The sequence below is a fragment of the Festucalex cinctus genome, chromosome 14, assembly GCF_051991245.1.
Source record: "Festucalex cinctus isolate MCC-2025b chromosome 14, RoL_Fcin_1.0, whole genome shotgun sequence".
NCBI lineage: Eukaryota > Metazoa > Chordata > Actinopteri > Syngnathiformes > Syngnathidae > Festucalex > Festucalex cinctus.
This window is the reverse complement of record NC_135424.1, coordinates 5,972,255-5,989,874: the sequence shown is the minus strand read 5'-3', so window position 1 is coordinate 5,989,874 and position 17,620 is coordinate 5,972,255. Positions and strand designations below refer to the sequence as shown.

The following is a 17,620-nucleotide window of genomic DNA, read 5'->3' as shown; positions in this document are numbered from 1 at the left end:
TGAACTTTAAAAAAAAAAAAACATGTATGTGCTGGGGTATTTATTGGATGGAAGCGAATTACTGTAAATTTTCTCAATTTTAATTTTTTTTAACTGTCCACTATTTACTCCCAGTGAACCACTGGAGTAACTTCTCCCTTTTTACTCCTTAATTAGCACATTCCGGTTCCATAATCTACTGTTAAAAACAAAAAACTCAACTATGTTTTCTCTGCAAAGGTCCAAGGTTAATGAACCACTTCGTGCATGTTTTTACTTCTCCTCCACGTTTTTTATTTTCATACTTTTGAAATCAACAGAGCGAAACCTGGCACGCAGGTTCTCACTGGCTGCACATTGCCAACGGCGCATTTGATCAGTGGTGGCGTGTACACAATTTATATCAATTCCCCAAGTCTTGGAGCGCCGTTGTTGTTGCGCACATCGGAACATTAGTTTGTCAACGGTAACATGAATTATTCATAACATTTTGGAGATGGGAAAGAAAAAAACACACCATCTATTCATTATTTCTATGTCACATATTCAATATCACAACTCATAGAACCTCAGAAGTATCAAAAATCCCCAAAAAATCAAACTAAACTGCAGTTTTTCTACCTTTTGATAATAATTGAAGGCACAAACCAACTGGATGTAAAACGCAGAATGCTGTAATTCCCACTAATCCATGCGGGACGCTTACAAGCTACAACTAAAGTTGAAGTGAAAGAAGGATTCATGTGATGTTTAATTACAAACAAGTTCAAAAGGCAAACAAGAGAAAACTTCTGCAGGCTACACAACATTGTCGCAATCTCAAACAAACCACAAAAAAAAATGATCGCAAAAGCACAAACTGCCGAATAAAAAATGCATCATGTGTCTGATTTAAAGATTAAAATGCTCCTTCAAATATCACTAGTACGTAACTTATTCACTGTCAGCTATTTTCAAAGCCGAGTTCTTCATATTGCCGGTTGTTTCAAATCATTTTAATTCATTGAAATGAGTACAACCTGGAAGTCAACCGGCATCACAGAAAAGATCATGTTGGATTTTGGAGGTCGTATTCATTAAGATGCCTGAGAGCCTGTTGTTATTATTATTACAGTTTGTATTGCCTGAAAAAGCACAAGTGGCCCCTTTCAATGTGAGAAAGAGGAAATGAAAAAAATAAAAAAAAATCCAGTCACATAAGACAAACAAAAGTGCTTGCCCTTGTGACATTAGCACAAAACGCGCCCTTGGATTTAATCTCAAAGCACAACAGCTGACTAAAGTCCCTGCAAATACAAAATGCATACAAAAGAGGGTTGTTAACAACTCTATGATGGATAAATGGGTGCCCCCCCCCCCACCCCACTGTATTACAAATTAAAAGATTAACTTTAACTACCTTGAAAGGGATACTTAACTCATTGAACAATTTTCAGCAGTGAAAAGTGAATATTTTGTCCAGAATGAATTTGATAACTTCATTATTTTTCATGTATAATTAATACCTTTAAAAAGTCATTTTTCTACTTGCTGTCGACCGATGATGACATCACCCGTGCTGAGGAAGTAGTAACGACCAACAGAGATACTAACGGTTGGAATTGGAGCAGAAGGATTGTAATAATCTTAGACTGTCAGATTTACTCTTTATTACAAAATCAATAAGACGACATAATTGTTTTAAAAACCCAATGATAGCCGCCACCCTGACTGCCTGGTGGAAGGCATTAGAAATTACAAACTCCCAATTGGCGCCCTGTGGGCTCTCTCCCATTTGGCATAACCCCGACTTTCAACTTAATAATCAGTCGTTCCATTTAAGCCTATGGGAGCAGAAAGGAATTACACACCTTCATCATCTTTTCTCAGATAATAAGTTTATATCGTATACAAACTTGGTCCAGAAATATGAAATAAAAAAGGGAAATTTCTTACATTATCTGCAAGTTAAAAATATGGTTAAGAAACAAATCCCAACACTTCAGGATACGCTCCAACTGCCTGTCTTAGCTAAAGATATTATAAAGCTTTCTCCAACAACAATAAAGAAAATATCAAAAATATATAGGTTATTTTTATACACAAATAAAACGTATTTACCGACTTTAAAATGGGAAAAAGACTTGTCTATAGTTCCGGAACCAGACTTTTGGACCCAAATCTGTGAAAATGTATTTAAAATGACCAAACAGACAAATTTGCAACTTATCCAATATAAGATACTTCATAGAACATATATTACACAATATATGATGAAAAAAATGGGACTCTCTGACTCCGACATTTGTCTCCAGTGCTCACAAAACACTGCCGATACTTATCTTCATGCTTTATGGTCATGTACTCCAGTGCTGCATTTCTGGACTAAAATCTTGGAAAAGCTCGCTGATATATTAAACTGTAGGCTTCCTTTATCTCCAAGACTGTGTTTACTAGGTGACTTAACAATAACTGAGCTACCATGTAAACAATCTCAATCTATATTTATAGCCCTTACTATTGCTAAAAAAATAATCCTTGTCAATTGGAAAAATAAACAATCTCTAAATATCGACCACTGGTTAAACTTACTAATAAATTATATCTCAATGGAAAAAATCTCTGCCTTAAATAAAAATCAAGTATCAAGATTTAAACAAATATGGTCTATGTACATAGAATATTTTAATCTCAATTTGGCAACTTAATCCTGCCAAGATTCTGCCTGTTAACGAGAGCCACCACATCGTTACAACTTCTGTTTTCGCTGCTCCTGTATTTGGTATTTTGTATCTGATTGTTTTTATTTTTATATAGTCAGGAACCTAGTTGCTGCTAGTGGGCTCGAGCATACCACACTATACGACACTATACTCAATAACTCCTTAAGATCTATTTCTAGTGGGCACTAAGCATCAACACTTGGTGTTACTGCATGCTAATTAGTCAATTTTCTTGACGCCGTCCCCTGTGGTCGGGCGGGGGTGGTTCTGCCCCCCCCCCCCCCCCCCCCCCGTTGTCTGCTCGGTGGCGGTTGCGTCTTGGCCGCTCCCTGGGCCCCCCGTGGGGTGCGGTGTTGGGGTGCTTCCCCTGGTGCCCGGGGCGGTGCCGTCCCGGCGCGGTCCGCTGCTCCGTGCCCGGCGGCGCGGTTCGGGGTGGGTGGGCCTCCGGTGTGCCCCGTGGTTCCCTCTCCCCTCCCCCTTCCTCCCCCCCGTCGCCTCTCCCTCCTCGCCTCCTCCCGCCCATCCTCCTCTGCCTCCCGGTCCCTTTTCCCTTGTCGCCCTCCCTCCTCCTCTCCCCCCCCGCCTCCTGCCCTGCAGCCGCCCTTTCGCCTTCTTGTCGTCTTCTCCCCGCTTCCCCCGCCCCCCCCCCCCCTTCCCTGTCTGCCCTGCGGCCCCTCCCCCTCCCTCTCCCTGGGCCTGGGGCTCCCTCCCCGGCCCGGGCGTCGGGCTCCGGGGGCCGGGCGAGGGTTTGGGGCCTGCCCCACTCCGGTATAACTCCTGGCGCCCCGGGCGGGCTCCGGTGGCCGGTGGGCTGTCCGGTAGCCCTGCTGCGCTGGCTGTCCGCCCATTGTGGTGCCGGGTGGATGAGGTGGGGGGCGGCAGGGGGTGGGGGTGCTGGGGGGCGGGCGTGCCACCTACACCCGCCGGGTTGGGTGAGGCCCCGCTGGTCGCTCCTCTTACTCACTTCACTAGCTTGCACTATACACTTTGTAAATATACACATAGGGCACACAACACATTTCTTGGTGGGGTGGGGAAGGGTGGAAACACCGTCTTCACCCTTCAACTCCCCTCCAATTTTAATGCACCTCACGTCCAAGGGGAGGGGTGAGTTGGGGCGGGGAGCCATCAGAGGGGATGGACTGCAGTGCCTGGCAGCGCTGTGGTCCCCCCCATTTGTGTCCCTGCCCCACCACTTTGTCCCTCCATTCCCTTTTTTAATGCACCACACATATACATATTCATTTTTTGGGGGGGGATACGGGTGTGTCGGAGTAGGGGAAATTTTTTCCCTCTGCTCCGACTCACCTGCTCCCAATTTTAATGCACCACACGCACACACTTGTATATACACTGGGTGGGGCCACATTCACGGTGTAAGGGTAGAGCTCGCCAGTCGGCGAGCTGGCGGACTCAGTAACAGGGTTAGGTGTCACTTGTACTCTGGCGTGACGACCGGGGCCTCTCCCCACCGGGCTCGGTGTTCTGGTGTCCCGCCTTCTCCCCTGGTGCTTCCTCCTCTGCTTCCCCCCTCCCGCCGCTGTGCAAATCTCGCGCGGCTGGAGGTGGGGTGGGCACATCTTCCCTCTCTGCGCTGCTGCCCGGTGCCGGTTTCCGGGGGGGGGGTGGGGGGTTCTCGCGGGGGGCCGGGTTCGCGGGGGGGGGGTGGCGGCCGTCGGGGGGGGGCGGCTTGTTTGGGGGGGGGTGGAGGTATGGGTGGGTGGGGGGTTGGGTGCTGGGGGTCGGGGTGTGTTCGGGGGTTTGGGGGTCGGGGGTGGTGGGGCCTGGGTCGTGGTGGATGGCGGGTTTGGGTGGGGTGCGGGGGGGTCGTGGGGGGATGGGGGCTGGGGACCGGTGGGGCGCTGTGGGGGCCCGCTGGGCCTCGTTCTGCGGCCTTGGGCTCGGGGGTGTGGGCCGGGGCTGGGGCGGGGGTGTTCCGGGTGTCTGGGTCGGCTCGCCGACCGGTGTCCGCTCGGGTGGCTTGGGGGTGGCCTTGGTGCTGCCGCGGCCTGGGGATTCCGGGGGGGGGGGGGGGGGGGGTGCTCGCTTTGCTGGACCGCGGTTGACGGCTTCTTTCTTTGGTGGTGGTCCTTATGCATGCCAGATCCGTCGCACCAGCATCTACTGAAACTCAACAGAAGTACCCTCTCCCTCCCACAGCCCCTTGAATCAGTTGGTGCTGGTGTCTTGTGGTTCTCACTTTGCTTTATCTATCCTTCCCTCCTTCCTCTCTTTAGTTTTTCCTCTGGTCACTTGAGATCTTAATTTATTAGAAGTATGAGGTTTCTGGGGTTGGCATAAGACTCCGGTTTTGCAACCACGCAGGAGGGGTCTTGTTGGTGCTGGACTTCACTTTGATGGATTGGATGTACTGGCTTCTATTGATCTCACTCTGCCTTATCGATCCTTCCCTCCTTCCTCTCTTTAGTTTTTCCTCTGGGCTCTTGAGATCTCGCTAAATTTGCTGGAATTTAGAGGCTTCCGGGGTTGGCGTAAGACTTTGATTTTGTAATCATGGGGAAGGCAGGAAGTGTTTGGTCGGTGCTGGATGTCACTTTGATTTACCTTTCTTTTCTCTTTATTTCTTTTTTTTCTGACCTTTTCTCTGGTCTCCTGACCATTTAAATCTCACGACTCTGGCAAGATTCTGAAGTACCTGGTTAAGGCGAAGGGTAATGGGATATTTATAAGGTTTTAGGTGAATGAATGAGTATAAATTTATACGTATTTGCACGCACGCACACGCACGCACGCAAACGCACGCAAACGCACACACGCAAACGCACGCACGCACGCAAACGCACGCACGCAAACGCACGCAAACGCACGCACACATACACACACACAAAAAAAAAAAAAAAAAAAAAAAAAAAAAAAAAAAAAAGGAAGTAGTAACGACCAATCATGGCTCACCTGTTTTCTGTTTAGTCAGTAAACTGGGCCATGATTGGTCGTTACGTACTTCCTCAGCACGGGTGATGTCATCATCAGTCGACAGCACTTACAAAAAATACTTTTAAAGGTACAAATTGTACATGAAAAATCATGAAGTTACCACATTAATTATAGACACAATATTAACTTTTTGCTGCTGAAAATGGCTCAATGAGTCAAGCATTCCTTTAAAAGGAACCTACTCTAGTGTAAACACAGTATGCTGATTAACATTGTGTTTGCGGAACATCCAGTTTTTAACCATCTCAGGAGGCGGCCATTTTGCCACTTGCTGTAGACTGAAAATGACATCACTGTTGCAAACATTTTTTAACACTATCAGTTAGGGGTGTGAATTGCCTCGTACCTGACGATTCGATTCGTATCACGATTCACAGGTCACGATTCGATTCGATACCGATTAATCCCGATACGAATTTATAAGTCGATTGTTGCGATTTTTTTTTCATTCAAATTTAGAAAATACTAATCAGTAAGCTTGTAGAGTGTAAGATTTATATGAAAATGTATTATTTATTTATCTGAAATTTCAGTCTTATAGAGGTTGTAATCTGTTTCATGTTTGAACAGCATTAAAATAAAATATTAAGGCTTAATGTTCCGTTCATATAACATTCTTCCATGCTCAAGGTGTGAATCCTAAAAAAAAAAAAAAAAAAAAAAATTATTGAATCGATTCGAGAATCGCGCGATGTAGTATCGCGATATATCGCCGAATCGATTTTTTTTAACACCCCTACTATCAGTACACCCCTAATAATACATATACATATTTACAAAATGTATATTCCCACTAACATACAGAAATTAAAACGTTTTTCCCCAATATTGTAGGCTTTGCGATTTGAAAATTTGATTAATTGTTCAGCACTACAAGAAATGATTTATAGGGTGGAGTAAAATTTGAATGTATTTCTCATGTATTTCTCATAAGCTCAATCGTCAATACAGAAATTGCCAGCCAACAGCGAGACGATGTTGAGGGGCGATGAGGCTTGGCACGGCGTTCCGTTCGACGCACTTTGTTAAACCTGCGAGGGACATTAGGGAAAGGGAGCGTGGGATGTTATTCATTCGCCACGTCGGCACTCCAACCAGTCTTGATTTAGACGCCCCCCCCCCACCCGCCCACCGCAGCCCTCAGCGGGCGCATGCAACCGAACGGAACCGACGGAGACGGAGTCTAATTGGGCTGACAAAAGCGGGGCCCGCCGCCCTCCGCGGGCTTCCCTCGCGTCTCCTTGGCTGGGTTAATAGCGGTTGGCTAAGAAGCTGCCGCAAAAAAACACACAGCGACAACAAACGCTGATGCCCGAGAGGCAATTTCGAGTCAACACTGCAGGTTACACTGCTTGAACGGCCGCATTTGTTTGGGAGGAGTCCAAATGCCTGACATAGTTCAATAGTGAAGAAAGGAAGTTGCATACCTGAACGCTGGCTTTATTTGCTTGTCTGTCTCCGCTGGGAGCAAAGGTTGCAAAAGTACTCACATTATCGACAGAATAGATACTAAAAACAGGATTTGTGAGAGCCGAAATGCTGATTCAAATGGCAAAATTAAACAATCACTTGCAGAAAACAATAATTCCTATTTTTTTTCTGTACTCAGGAGCAAATTTTGCATTTTTGTGTTGTAAACTGCTAGCTAAGTTTTGGGAAAACATTGCCGCCATTTTCTGGCATATCGGTGGAACTTTTTTCAAGTGAATTGAGTTTAGACAAAGGTAGTGCTTTGCCGCTATCGTGCGATATCTTTGTGTCACTCAAATATGTTGTTGACACGATATGAGCAACTTCATTTAGACAAAAGTAACAGTTTGCCGCCATCCTGTAACATCTTGGTGCCACTCAACTAAGTCGAAATGAGTCGAGGAGCTTCATTTAGACAAAAGTAGGGTTTTGCCACCGTCTTGTGGTATCTTGGTGCCACAGAACTTTGTTGAAGTAAGTTGAGTAACTTCACTAAGACAAAAGCAGCGCTTTGCCGCCATCCTGTAGCATATTGGTGCCACTCCCTCAACTATGTTGAAAATTAGTTGTGGGGCTACAAAGTGTCGCAACTTGCGGCATTTTGCTGCCCAGGAACTGTATTGCAGTGTTGAGGTGCTTCATTTAGACAAAAGTGATGCTTTGCCACCTTTTTTTTTTTTTATCAACAGTGCTGCTTTGCTTACTTATACCAAATCTGTTCACAAAGCCATCCCATTAAAAATAATTTAAAAAATGAAATCCATTAATTGATTGCCAGTCCCTTGCTTTATTCATCCGATGCATTCATTCATTCATCACTCTCCTGTTACTGTGCACGCAAGAGAGGATATGAACATAAATCAATGCTCTTGTTGTTACGTTGCCGGCACTGTAGAGCCGCGCGATGTTCTAATGATGTCATCTAGCGCCGCTGCGACCTGCAGAGACTCCTCGGCCCATTCGGCTGAGCCAGCAACTCTGCCCGGTTGATGGATGGCAGGCGCCCAAAACAGGCACCCTCCTCGTACTGTAATATTTCATTGAAATGGAAACACCGTTGTGGTTTTCCCTTCACGTGAGCATGACATCATCCATTGAGATCAATCGGCACATGGGGAATACATCTGATTAGGGTTATTAGATTACAGGCCAGATAAATGTGGACACGACCACAGTCGGATAGTTTGGGCTCATGTGACGACAGCAAGTACATTTGGTAATATTGTTAAAGCGAACCCAATTCAAATGTTCAGTGCGTCGTCAAATTTGATTTACCTCACAAGATCAATATAAGGTGGTACCTTGATTTGTTTTTGGTAATTTGTCACGTGACCATGCTCACAAAATTCAAATCACTTGTATCTCAAATCAAATTTGCCCATTGAAATGAATAGAAACGCCATTAATCTGTTGCAGCTCCCTAAAAAAAAAAATACAGAAACATATTTTTGTAATGTGTTTTGTAGTAAGAAAAATAGTCCTACATAATATTATGCGGCATAAATGCAAACTAATAATAATATAAGTAAATAGAATGGAGAGAAATGAACTGATTTTGGAATATTTTACTGCTGTAATTCAATGGACACCGTGCTGCTCCTTCTGATGTGTGTCTCTTGGACACCAAGGAGCTGTATAAAATGTACTGGGCCTGGCCCGTAAATAGCGAAAATCCACACATAATTGACATCCAGAATGTATGAATTAGGAAAAAATATATATATTTAACCAAAACATAGTTTTTCACCTCATAAAGATATTTGTACAAATTTAGATAAAACTCCAATAAGAATTTTCCATGAAATATAGGTTGCTCCCGCCAAAAAAAAATAAATATATATATATGGTTTGGTTTAATACACTATGGTAATTCTTTTCGTTTTACATTTAGTTTTACCATGATTTTAAAAAACCACAGCGATAAGGTTGCTAGCTTTGTTAGCCCATCAATGTTTTGCTTGATAGGTTAGCGTACTTTGCTAAGACAAATTTCTATGGCTTGGTTTAATATACACGGTGTAATTCTCTCCATACTTTGTGCTACAGTATACTTCAAATGGGAGTATAGCTTGAAGTACACCGGGTCACTACTTGCTATCTTGCAATTCGCATACGGTACACTTCGGGAGGACAGAATGGAGATCATCCACTTGTTCTCAGCACTCATTTATACTCGTGGTTTGAAGGGGGAAAAAAAAACCTCAAATCACAGCAGCGCAGTAGTATTTATCAGTCATCTAAAAATTGTGGAGGGTGTAATGGGAGGATTAAAGCACGACCACCCACATCCAGATTACAACGCTGCGACGAGAAGAGGAAGCGTTATGAAGATGCCATTTCCCCTCCTCCCCTTGTCTTTATTGGCGGCATCCATTTCCTGTCTCTTCTCGGAATGCAATCAATAATATTTGAGAGATTAAGCAGAAGAATGGAGCGACGGGGGCGGAAGCAGTCGCAGTAGCGATACTGAGCGAGCCAGGCAACAGTCGGATGCTGACATTTTGAAAACGAGCTCGAGACGAAAATAGGAAGAGGACGTTTTGGGATTTTTATGTAAAAGATGAAAGCTTTGTCTAAATTAATAGACCTCTTCAAAAAAGGCTACGAGCCACTCACTTCATGTTGAGTTTACTAAAGATAATTACACAGTCGATGTAAACAACCACACAACACTTTGCCCTGCTAGCTTAATGCTAACACAATGCATCAAAAAGCATTTATAACAATTTAAGCAACGGATATTTGAACATAAACGTTTTATCAACATATGTGGGAGGCTAGAACGAATCAATGGCATTTCTATTTATTTCAATGGGGAAAGATGCTTTGAGATACAAAATGTGAGCAGATAAGGAATGGGAATTTTATCGAACCACGTTTGTGAGTTGAGTTTGACTGAAGCAGCTTCAGCGGCGCACAATGGAAGCTGTCAAACTCCTCCTCTGTTGCGTATTGTCATCTGCGTGGGGGAGGCACTTTGCGCCATCACAAGCTATTGTACGCAACAATGGCGGCAGCCAGCTCCTAATGGAGCCTTCATGTACTCGGGATTGCATTCTTCCCGCCTCGCAATTACTTCCCTCCATAACGCAGCTCCGAAGACAGAAAGCGCAAGAGTTCATTTGCAAGCTCACACAATAGTCTCTGCGGGCGCCTTCAGTCTTTCAGTTTTCTTCCTCGCCGCAGTGTTTTGGAAATTAAGATTACGACCGTTCTGTCGGGCCAAAAATGGTCATCAGCATGTAAGAATTTTCAGAACGGGCAGAGAGAGTCAGTTGGTTGTGAAGGTGAGGTCGTGAGGAGTGGACAGTGTCATCTTCAGCTCGCCATTTTGTGCCGATAATGACTAATCTAGCTCAAGATACTGAAGACAGATAAATGAAGCTCCTCAATTTACATTGACATAGTTCCTCGGCACCAAGATGACAGCAAACCACAAATTTCTGCCAAAATGACAATGGCATGTCCCATCGGTGGGACTAAGTCTCTCGGCTGGATCAACAGTTTTTCTTGTTGTTTTTTTTAGCATATAATGGAGGATAGGTTGCAAAAAAAAAAAAAAAAACCCATAAACGTGGCAAAACAAAAGCAATTTCAAGAGGACCGTCTGCAGTGCGTGCTCGGGTCCCAATAACGATCCAGCAGCCGATAAAAGCGCAACAAGGTGAAAGCAGCTCATAAATAATAAAGCAACTTCATTTTTTTCTCTCTTGAGCAACACAGCAGCAAATCGAGTTCCTCCCACAGCAATCTTTTGTGTCTTTCAGCACGACAGCAAAATTAGCGCGCCAGCGGAAAAATTTTTTTAAAAAAAATGAAGTGAAACAGGGTCGGATCTTAGCCAATCTATATGCGCTAATCCCATGTGATGATGCAGGATTAGGCATGTGTAAAGAGGCATGACCGGGGCAGCAATAGTAGTCGACAGGGGGAGGACCTCCGCCAAGGCGGTCTTCTGTCTTACGTGGGTGAAAAGCCACAATCAGCTATATTAATAGTTAAATAGAGGGAAGAGTTTCAGGCAGAATCCTGAATTCTGAATAGCACTTCTTCCACTCTCATCCTAAACTAAGGGATACCTCAGGGATCTTTCCTGAGTCCCCTCTTTTATTCCCTTTTTACACAAAACTACTTCAAATTTGCCAACACCACCACCCCGTTAGGACTGTTTGGGGACAACTAAATGTCTCGTATTTATTAATTTCACAAGTAACCATGTGACATGACCATAAGCTTCTATTGTAACCACTATTGTTTGACATTTCTACATATTAGTAGGACAACTTTGAAATTGACATAGTAGTAGTACACTTAGCACTTACATAACATCAATGCATATAAACCACCTACAATCTCTAATAACAATATTGAGGCACTTACTTGCTAATGCAAGCACACATTGATCGCTTCACAAGCAAATTTGTTTCCCCTTCATCTGAAAATTAGCATAGGAATTTAAACATTGAAGGCCAAAACATCCCTAATGAAAATGAAATTGCACTAATAAACTAGCCACTAGAGGGTGCTGGAACTGCACAAATGGAAATCAACCTGACTTTTTTTAACAGATGTGTTCCTCTTAAATATTGTGAACATGACAACGACGATATTGTAGCAGTTTTAATATCACGATATTGCCCATATCGTGACATCCCTACTAGTAGCGTAACAAGCGTCTTTTTTCCCCCACTACTGTATAACATTTCTACAAACGAGTAAACCAACTTTGGCATACTAATACTGCTGCATGTTACTACTACTAGTGAGGCAAAACTATTATGGTGCTACTACTAGGATCCTGGAGGCTACTAGTGGCTGACACATGCCCACTAGTAAGGTTTGTTTGCCTACTAGTGTCCATCCACAAGTGGCTTTGTGAAGATTTTGAAGAGAGGCTGGAATTTTAACAGATCTCAACAGGAGGTCACAAACTAACCACTCTGCATGCAACGATGCCTTCTTCGCCTTCAGTCTCACACATAGTGGCACAAGCGTAACCAACGGCAACGGCGATGATGTAACACAGATGACAGTTGCACAATCGCGCCACTGACCGCCACACTGCAGCCTGCGCCGTGATATGAAAACGATATATATTTTTGTAAAGACGCCGCAGAGTTAAGACGACAAGCGGCGGCCCAACCGAAAAGCGCGAGCCCGTTTAAAAACGATTGGGCCCGGAAGGCGAGACGAGCGGCACACGGCGGGATGAAAGATGATCCGTGCAGCCCGGCGCTGAAACGCGAGATGCGCTGTAACAATCAGCTGGAAGCCAAAAGCACCACACTCCATTGATTTCACCCCACACTGTTGGCTCGTTCTCCGCTTGACTGCAAAACTCCACATTATCGCCCGGCCATAGTTTGTACGCATGAGGCTCAATTTCAAACAACAAGCCACGGCACCACTTCAGGGTGTCCTTTCAGCTCAAATAGAAACGTGGTTGGACCAAAATGAATCGTGTACTGCCAGAGCATTTAACGCAGTATACAAAAAAAGATCACCCCAAATTAAAAACAAAAAAACAGTTCAAGGAGCCAATTAGTAAACTAACGCATGAACCTTTTTTTTTTTTTGCCATTTATTGTGACTGCAGCAGAGAAAAGGCGGAACTTCCCCGTATTAGGGCTGCAACTAACAATTACTTTAATAATCGATTATCGATCATCGATTAATCAACAAATCAGACTTAAACGTTTTTACTTTCCATCTCCTTATTCAAAAATTAGAGAAAATTTTTTTCAATTTCAAAATTGACAGGGCAAAAAAACAAACACATTGATTAGAATTCACTTTGTGGTTTGGTCTAATTGTGAACAAAAAATGTTGCTAATTGTTTTTCAAAGTAAAAGCAGTTGTTTGCAATTGCAAATGTCTTATTTGAGTACGCACAAACATAATCAGTGATGATGATGTAATGTTTGATTGTTAACAATGTTGTCCGAAAGGAAAAATGAACAAATAAATCAAATCAAATCAAATCAATCAGTCTGCTTTCATGAAAGACAACAAAAAAATCAGAATATTACTGTTGAACAGGTAAAATCCAAGAACTTTGATGATTTTAAACAGAATGAAATTCCTGGAAAAATTGAATGAGGAAATTATGAATGAAAAATTATGGAATGATATTGAATGACCTGCAATGATATACAATGACCTGGAACGAGTTGTATGTGTTATGTTGGAATGGTTTTAAATTGGTCAACAAATGTAGGAATGATAGGAGAAAACAAAACAAACAAAATTGGGGGGTGGGGGGCTTTTATTTTGAAATTTTGAACAAAATCAGCTTTTGCAATAAGATGGACAGTTTAAAGTAATAAAGATGTTTTTACAAAAAAAATGTATAGTTTTTTTTTGGGGGGGGGGCATTTATTTTGAAATGTTGGGAAAAATGCACTTAAAGTTTAATAATGGTTTGATTTAAAAAAAAAAAAAAAAAAAAAAAAAAGGACAATTATTGCACCTAACAAAAGAAAAAACAAATAATCTCGATTAATTATTATTTAATATGTCATATAAAACACGATTAAGGATCAAAACTTAAAAGCACCACTGGTTAAATATTTTTAAAAACACTCCTTCTTTAAGCATAGCCATCAATTGCCGTCATCAAAATCAACCCCATGAAGCATTAATGAAAGCTTTGTTGCACACCACAGAAAAGCCAATGAAATGTAATAATTAAGCAACCTTTACTGTAACATGCACGCCTGCCTGCATCCCACCGGGGATTGAAACAAAGCCCCTTCCCTCCACGCTCCATCCGTCATCTCTCCATCCATCCACTCACATTTCCAACAAGAGTTGTATGGAAAAACTGCAGTGCATCATACTGGGGGGCTGTTCCTAATATTTTGCGAGATGTGGAGGCGACCGAACAACCACAATCATAAACATTAATCTAACACCTTCCTCGTACGCCTCAAAAGTCAACAATATAATTAGTTTGTAATGGAAATTCTATTAGATCATATTATGTTGTGCAGGGGTACCTGATAAAAATTGCTGAGTGGAATGCGAGCCTCCTTTTAACAATAAACAATACAACGCAACAGAGCGACATAACACTTATTGATGCTTTGTAATGAAACTACATGATATCTCATAAATTATGTTCCTACCTTAATTTCCCACGGAGATGCTCGATTAATATCCAGTGACCACCGTCCCCCCCCGTCCGGAACCGGTGGACCGACCCAGCGGGCGAGCGAGCGACGCCAACGGTAGCCGTCTCCCTCGCCTCTTCCTCGGCGTCCGGCGGTGGCCTCGCACGGCGCTTCCCTTCTTGTCGTCACAAAGTCCAAGGAAGGACACTCGTCGTCGCCGGTGCCGTGCGTGTCCGTGATGTTGTTTGAAATTCACGTCAGTCGCTCGGTAGTCGAGCGCCACGGAGAACCTGCGTGTCGAGGCGCGTCACCCACTTCCGCGTTCACGTGAAGTGAACCAAGAAGAGCAAGACGAGGAGGCGTGAGAAAAAAGAAAAAAGGAATAAAAAAGGTGCTCCCAAAAATGACGAAAAATCTTCTTTTTTTAATTGACGTATATAACATGAATAATAGCCTACTGTCTTCATATATATTTATTAACTCATTCACTCCCAGCCATTTTCATGTTCTATTGCTATAAAAACATGGGACCTACCAATAGAAAAAAAAAAAAAGAAAAAAGTTCGGTATATTTTTTTATCTGTTAGAATTAGCGTTAGAATTAGCTAATTAGCCTGTTGAAAATACTTGGAAAAGGAGCTTGTTGCAACATGGACCTGGTTGATCTCTTATACTTTGCTGCCACCTGCTGGCCGTTTTTTTTTTTTTTTTGGTAATAACTACCATCGCTTTAAGCGACCACTTCAGGTCAGAAACTGCATCAAAGCCTTCATACAAAAACTCTAGCAAACAAAAACCTAAAAAAAAAAAAAAAAAACGTATAAATACGTTTTTGGGAGTGAATGAGTTAAAAAGTAAATGTGTGAAATTTTCTGAATAATATTCACACAATGCAGTTTTTTTTTTTTCAAGGAATGGAAAGTAATAATTCGAAAATTGGCGACACTGTTTGCAGGGGACTCCATTTAGGAGAATCCCATTGTGTCATTGAAGTGGCTACAAGCGTTTACGGTTAGGTCATTGATGTGAATCAGTATCAGCCGTCTCTTGGGGCCCCCTAGCCACAAGCTAACAACAGCTAGTTAGTTGGCCCCATTAGGGAGACTGACAAATCCTGACGTGCCATTGCAGTGTCTATGAGCGTTTCTAGTTGTGTCGTTGATATGAACCAATTATCAGTTGTGCCTCGGGGGCCCTTACTAGAAATCAGCCAGCAAAAGTTAGAAAGGGGCCCCATTAGGGAGACCGACAAATTCCAACATGCCAATGCAGCGTCGAGAAGGGCTTCCAGTTGTGTTGACATGAAGCAATATCAGTTGTGTCTTGGGGCGCCCTATTAGCCACCTGGAATGAACAGCTAGAAAAGGGCCCCATTGGGAAGATTCCCAAATCCTTACCACGTCACTGCAAGTGTCACTGGTGGTTTCCAGTCATGGCATTAATATGAACCGAGATCAGTTGTGTCGTAGGGCCCCCTACTAGCCATTGGCTAACAACAGATGGTAGAAAGGGGCCCCATTAGTGAGAGTCCTGAATCCTGACCTGGCTTTGCAGTGCTGCTGGCGACGCCCAGCTGTGAAGTTAAAATTAACCAGTATCAGCCGTGTCTCAGGGCCCCATACTAGCCATCAGCTAACAACAGATGATAGATAGCAAGGGGCCCCATTAGGGAGAGTCCAGAATCCTGACACGTCTTTGCTTGTCTCTGGTGGGTTCCGTGTGTGTTAATATGAACCAGTATCAGCCGTGTCTCGTGGCCCCTACTAGCCATCAACTAGCAACAATGAGGGGCCCCATTAGGGAGAATCCCCATGTGTCTTTACAGTGTCTGGTGGTTTCCACTTGTCATTAAAATGAATTAACATCAGTCTTAGGGCGCCCTATTAGCCATTAGCCAGCAGCGGCTATTAACTCATTCACTCCCACCCATTTTCACTGATGCAAACCCCTTTACTGGATTTTGACTGCTTTTGCAAGGCCCACAGAGTATTTGTGTTCTATTGCTATAAAACATGGAATCTACCAAAAGAAAAATTAGCATCTCTTCTTTCATCAGGAAAAAAAGTACATTTCTATCTGTTTCCGTTTTGCAGCAATTGGCATTAGAATATAGCTAAGTTTCATCACAATTTTGTTTAAAACAGTGGGGAAAAGAGTTTTTTGCAACATGGCTCTGTTTGATCTCTTATACTCTGCTGCCACCTGCTGGCTTTTTTTGTAATAACTACCATTGCTTCAAGCGTATTCTTCAGTTTAGAGGCTGCATCAAAGCCTTCTGTATGCTCTAGCATAAAACAAAAAACAAAAAAACGTATAAATACGTCTTTGGCAGCAAATGAGTTCAGGTGCCCCATTAGGGAGATTCCCAAATCCCAACATGTCATTGCAGGGTCTTTGATTGCTTCTAGTTATGTTGTTAAAAAATGAATCAGTACCAGCCATGTCTTAGCATGTTGGCATGAGGCTGACTTATTAACCAGAGGAATTCATCATTCTGCATCTTTGTCCATGTGTGCCGAAAGTTGTCCTTGTGTTTAGGCCTGATTACGAATGCGCAGGGTGCCACACCGTCCTTGGGGAGGGACAACGGAGCTTCTGTTCTCCCCACTGAAGTGAGTTTGCCAAATTGTCATGCATGTATGTGTCTTTGGCGTCACAAGGATGCGTGAAATCCAGGGATTAGGATCAGAAATGCACAGTGGCACGTTTTTTTGTTTTTTTTTAACACACTGAAATCAGGTGTTTTAAAAGTCGGTCGGTAATCAATGGCTTTAATTTGAGTTGACAAAAACAAATTATTGAATATTTTATTTATTGTATTTTATTTGTGACCATCGCAGCTTCACAAGGTCAATTGGTGTTTATGCAGAGCGCAATGAACTCACAGCCGTAACACTGCAAACACGAAAAGGTAGGTAGAGCGTCCGTCGATCCAGACACTGAGACGTGACTCGGGTCAGGTTTTGTCTGAGGCTGAGAGGCAATGTAAACAACACAAATTCCTCATGACTCACCCGCCAAGCACAAAAAAAACAAACAAGTATTTATGTTATGTGGCAAAATACTGTTTTATCTTTTATACATCTGTGATCAATACAAGAAAAGATGCCATCTTGTTGCTAAGTAACCAGCACATCACTGCCACAAGAATGAGTCAATATTATTAGTCAACAACTGTTAAAAGCAATTTGGAGGTGGCTACATGTCCAGCTTGGTTGGAAACAATTCAAGTATTATCAAAAATGCGTCTTTATGTCATTATGTCCATGTGCAAGCCTACAAATGGCCAAATAAGTCCACTGCCGCCATTGTGAGATTTAATTTGAGGTATGACTTGATGAGGTTTGTTCCAGTGTGACTATTGCAGCAAACTGGCTGCTGCTGTTTTGGTTAGCAATAGAG

At 43.1% G+C, this 17,620-nt stretch overlaps 1 protein-coding gene across 3 annotated transcripts in view; it reads right to left on the bottom strand.

The window, feature by feature from the left end:
- The window catches only part of marchf8 (membrane-associated ring finger (C3HC4) 8), an 81,947-nt gene extending 67,413 nt beyond the window's left edge, over positions 1–14,534 (bottom strand). For all 3 annotated transcript variants that reach the window (XM_077494834.1, XM_077494835.1, XM_077494838.1), the window contains exon 1: positions 14,234–14,534. The gene's annotated coding sequence lies outside the window, so the exon portion shown is untranslated. The remainder of the gene's footprint in view (positions 1–14,233) is intronic.
- Between the last annotated feature and the right edge of the window lie 3,086 nt (positions 14,535–17,620).